Source organism: Vombatus ursinus, unplaced genomic scaffold (genome assembly GCF_900497805.2).
Source record: "Vombatus ursinus unplaced genomic scaffold, bare-nosed wombat genome assembly UNPS02014821.1, whole genome shotgun sequence".
NCBI classification, from domain to species: Eukaryota; Metazoa; Chordata; class Mammalia; order Diprotodontia; family Vombatidae; genus Vombatus; species Vombatus ursinus.
Window position 1 is genome coordinate 37,562,454 of NW_020954599.1, and position 5,510 is coordinate 37,567,963.

Consider the following 5,510-nt stretch of genomic DNA (forward strand, 5'->3'; position numbering starts at 1 on the left):
CTTAGCTGTGTTTTCCTCTTGGTGATATATAATAGTGATGTATTCCAGCAGGTAACACATTCTGGGAACCCTTAATTCATTTATAATGGTTTTTGATTAGGACAGATTCTCCTCTAGCAACACATCTTCCTAGACACAGGGGAATAAAAGTCCCCAGATAGGAGTGGCACTTCAAAGTCTGCACACTACAGGAGGGGAGGCAGTATATTGCTTTGTCAATTTAATTTGACAAGCATTTATTAAGTACCTATAACCTACCAACAAGGTACTGTCCTAAATGCTCAGGGAACAGAGTCAAATAGTCCCTACTTTCAAGAATTTCGCCTTGGGAGTGGGAAAGGGGAAGTGAGAGAGGTTACAATATGTACTCAAGTATAACAGGGTATATACAAATTTACACAAAATTATTTCATGAGGAGGAGAATGTTACTACCTCAAGTCATCAGGAAAGGCCTTAAAGAAAAGGTGGCATCTGTGTTATGTTTAGAAGGAAGCTAGAAATTTTCTGAGGAGGAGGTGAAGACAATGTACATTCTAGGTTTGGGCATGCATTGGTGAAAGGCATGAGTGTGGGACTTGAAAGATTACTTACAGGGAAAGGTTGTCTCTTTTGGTCCACTCCAAAATCTTGTTCATTCTCAGAGGCCTTGCACAACAGGAGTCCAGAAGATACAGTCTGATTTGTAGATCAAATTTGCTGGGCCAGGAGCCCATGGAAATGATCCTGAAAATGAAGTCCCTACCGGGCTTTCTGGGCCTTGTTGGTGGGAAAGTTTTTCAGAATAGCTTCAGGCCTGTGCACAATTGTAAACTTGCATATTACTATCTAAGATGTATGCTGAAGTTAGAGCAGTGTTACCAAGAGTTTTCAAGAATCATTAGGCCTAGTTAAATTCAATTTAACTTGCAATTGACCTTTAACTTTTAACTTATCACTTTGTCTTTGCTGTACTACTATTTAATATTTCAGTTTGCAAATTAATTGTTTTCATTTATTTACATGCTAACGCATATAGTATTTAGGGAATCTGTTTGCTTTAAAGCTTTATTGCAAAATAGATTTGTATAATTTTTCATACTGGTAATAGCACTCATTACATTCCTTGAACCCTTAACACTTTATCAACATAAACTCCCCATATCTGAGGCCTCATAAAATAGTATTTATTACAGACTCATAAGTATTTAGTGCTCTTTAATCAGGCAACATTCTTCCTAGGTAAAGCCTCTGCCATTCACAGGGGAGACATCAACTTCACAGGGTCAGTATGGCCAAAGAGCTTAGTAAAATTAAAAGCACCATAGAAAAGAGTTACCATTACTATTTTGCTTTAAGGAGGTTCCCCATAAAAATCAGAGCAAAGGAAGACTATTGGGTTTAAGATTTTCCAATTAACCAGATTCAGTGTTAGCCCCAATAACTTTTATACAGGTACATAACATCATGGGGCAATAGAACTGTCATTGAAAGAGACCCCAGAAGCCATCTAGTCCAACCCCCTCATTTTGCAGATGAGGAAACTAAGGCTCAGAGAAGTGAAACAACTTAGCCCAAGGTCACAGAGGTAAGTAAGTGACAGTATATGCTTAGGAGACTAGGTCATCTGCTTCCAGACCTAATAATCTTTCCATGGTACCCCATTGCCTCCCATTCAGTGATTGTGTTTTTTTTTTTAATTTTTGCTTTCTACTTCATCCTCCCATGGGGCCATGATTTCCCTGAAGATTTTCTCTTAACCTGTTCATACAGTAACCCCTCTATGTCTTCCCATCCTATGGAATTTCTTGAATTTCTTTTCATGTCTTTTTATGAACCCTCCATATAGGATCCACCCAGAGGTGTGCTAGAATCAGTAGCCATGAGCCAAATGTTAAATTTTAAGTGTGAGCATTTACACCTTGGAATTTAGCAAACATGATGAATTAGGGTTTGAGTTATTGCATTTCTTTTATTGTCCAAACTTAATAAAGTGATAAAGAAAATGTTATTAATGCAGGTGAAACTTGAAATTATGTCTTGCACATTTTTTTTCTTTGAGAGTTTTTTTTTTTTTTAATTTATCAGCACACCCATGGATCTACCCCCACCCACCACACTGGAGGCCTTCCTCCTTATTCTTTGAGTATCTAAGGGATACTGATGTCAGCAGAACACAGGCTTTAACAGATACCAGTAAGCTAGAAATGCTTTGATTTCAACCCTAGTAACTGATAACATTCAAGGACCAATTCCCACTAAGATAAGAAATTTTTGTCATGGGAGGGTGGACTACCAGATAATTTTGGTTTTGGGGCTGTGTTAACTCGAGAAATAGAGAAAAAAAAAAGAAGAAAGAAAGACAATATCTCCCTAAAATGTACATGTGTGATAACATTAAACAAGTCAGGTTACTAATATAAATATTATCCTCCTTTCAATCTTCTTTTTTTTGGTACAAACCTATGACTTTATAATGTAAAAATGAGCTCCATCAAATGGAGCTAAACTACTTCTTCAAAAGATAGTATTGATAGACAATGAATGGTGGTGGATAGAGAGCTAATACTTACAGTCAACCTGGTTTTTTGTTTTGCCTCTGATACATAATGGTTATATGAAGCTGGGCAGTCACTTAACCTAAGTGCTTCGGGCAACTCTCTAACACTATAAGTAGCAGAGAGGGTGCTAATCTTCATTGGTAAAGGGAGTTCCCTATGCCAGTGAAATCTCAAGTTCATTGCCCAGAACAGAACCTTCTTTTTTTTTTTTTTTTTAACTTCAAGGATTGCCTGGAATGCTCAAAAGTCAAGTAAATGCTCAGGATCACACAGCTAACATGTCAGAGAAAGAATCTGAAGTCATATGTTCAAACTGGGTTGTTTTCTGATTTGAATGCCATACCTCTATCCCTTTTGCTACTATACCTTATGTTTGACAATTAAGGAAATTGAGGTTCAATGAAATTGAATGATCTTTCCAGAATGGCACTCTGCAGAGCCTCTCATTTAATAAATCATTATGATATGAAGTTGAACAGGTACAAGATGGCTACAGAGTTCATTGCTCAAGAATTCATTATTTCAGTGTTGTAGGGAGAATGGGGCCCTCAGGGGTGAGGAAGACAGTGCTAGTAGAACTTTATGCAATATGTAGCATGTTGTCCCAGGACAATCATACTCTACTGAATCTGTTTCACAAACCATTAGAGCCCAGGAGAAGAAAAAAACAACTGAAGTTACGTTAGGAGTATTTCTAATGCTTAGGGGCAGCATTAGCTAGGAAGGGTATTTAAAGATATTGATCGTGTATGGCTGGGCCAAAACTGCTGTTTTTGGTCAATTAGGATTAGCAGAAATAGAAGAAACCTAGGATAGCCATGCTGCTCCCAGGCTGAAGATGGTTGAATTTTTGACTTCACCTTGGGTAGTTGGGAAAGAAGGGCAGTGTGCACAGAATTCACAATGCAGATGAGCTGCTAGGGATGCATAGATATAGGGTAGATCAGGGCTTTTGAAACTTTTTCCACTTGCAGACCCCTTCAGTGCTTCTTAAACTGTGGGTACCACCCCTGGTTGTGACCTACAGTTTAAGAAGTACTGGAGTAGCCTTTCCCCCAAGATGGTGCTGAAGATGAAGAACGAAGCAGTTATCCCCCCAAGACAGAAGCTAAGTCCAAGGCCTTGAAGGCCAAGAAAGCACTGTTGAAGGGTGTTCATAGTCACAAAAAGAAGATCCAAACGCCCCCCACATTCTGGTGACCCAAGACACTAAGACTTCGACAGCAGCCCAAATACCCCCGGAAAAGTGCCCCTTGGAGGAACAAGCTTGAGCACTATGCCATCATTAAGTTTCCCTTGACCACTAAGTCCGCTATGAAGAAAATTGAGGACAACAACACCCTGGTCTTCATTGTGGATGTCAAAGCCAACAAACATCAGCTCAAGCAGGCAGGAAAGAAGGTCTGTGATATTAACGTGGCCAAGGTTAACATGCTGATCCAGCCTGATGGTGAGAAGAAGGCTTATGTCCAACTTGCTCCAGACTACAATGCTTTAAATGTTGCTAACAAAATTGGAATCATCTAATCTGTGTCCAGCTATCCCACTTTACCTACAATAAAAAATTTTCCAGTATAAAAAAAAAAGTGCTGGAGTAGTTAGATGACCAGGGGTGGTGTGGCAGGTTTCCAGGAATAAGGGTACAGGTGCACCTAAAAAGATATAAAAAAAATCTTTATCTTAATCATATTACCAGGTCAAGAGATATAGGGTCTTCTGAAGAGTACAGTATATCAAGTGATGCTGAAGGGAACAGAGAACAAGGAATTGTTGCTGCCTCACTTAATCACCCAGACCCTAGGCCTTTGACTTCCATGTATATCAGAATGAGGACCAGACCAGATGTGAACACCGATGTAACCGAAATGGAATGCCCCATGCAAGCCTGAAGGACACTCACAGGCACTTAACCTGGCTTTCAAGGACTTGATTTTTAAAAGATTTTTATAACTGTTTTTCAATATAATTGACTTCCTTTGTAATAGTATGCATTTTATTTTATGCTTTTAAATACATTATTTTGAGAAGAAGGCCTCTGGCCTCACTATGTTTCCTAAGGTATCCATGACACACACAAAAAAAAGTTAAGAATCCCTAAGAAAGTAGATGAACATCTTATGGTGCCTGGGATATGAATGACCATGTCTAGTGGTTGATGCAGGTGAAGGTACCCTTGGTTAGGGAGAGCGCTTGCAATTCAAGTTCTTGCGGAAGCCTGTGTTAAGCCTCCTGAATGTTGGTGCTTTCCCATTTGAGATTTTTTTCCAGTTTATCCCATATGTATCTTACTTGTATGTAGTTATTTGCATGTTGTATCTTCACATTAGATTGTGTGCTCTTTTAGGTCTGAGACTATCTTTGCCTTTATTTTTGTCCCTAGAGCTTAGCACAGTGTCTGATATGTAGTAGACACTTAGTAAATTCTTATAGATATTTGGTGAGAGAGGCTAGCCTTTAGTATCATTGCTTACTCTGCAAGTTTCTTCCAGAGTTCCAAGAATATCTGTTGTGTAATAGAGGTTTGATTCTCTGGGAAGAGTGAGGCCAGCCTATAACTAGTGAGTCAGGGAGTGTGGACCCCTTTGACAATTCCCTGTTTGAGGTGTAGGGGGAATTATCTCAAATATCAACCTTGGGAATTTCCTTCTAGAGCTCTTTTTTTGTTCAATTACCTCGAATAAAGTTGAATTGACCTGGTCTGGGATTAGTCATGGTAACCTTACCAGTTCATCTTAGTGGCAAGTAGGCTGAAATGCTTGGGGAAAAAGAAAAAGGTTCTCCTTTTCCTTTTCAAATTAAATGTTAATTTTCTTACCCAAAAATAGTAATAGAGGAAATGGTCCAGATTAAGCTTTCCATTTTAGGGGACGGGCATAGATCCAGCATGGTGGCATTCTTAAAAGGTATGGTGACTCAATTACCCATTGTTCTCAGCCTTGCTTATCAAACAATATTGGGGGAGGCTCTGGTGA

The 5,510-nt window shown here is 39.1% G+C and overlaps 1 pseudogene; it reads left to right on the top strand.

Moving 5' to 3' along the window:
• Nucleotides 1–1,268: 1,268 nt before the first annotated feature.
• Nucleotides 1,269–4,065, top strand: LOC114024331 (annotated as a pseudogene).
• Nucleotides 4,066–5,510: the final 1,445 nt, after the last annotated feature.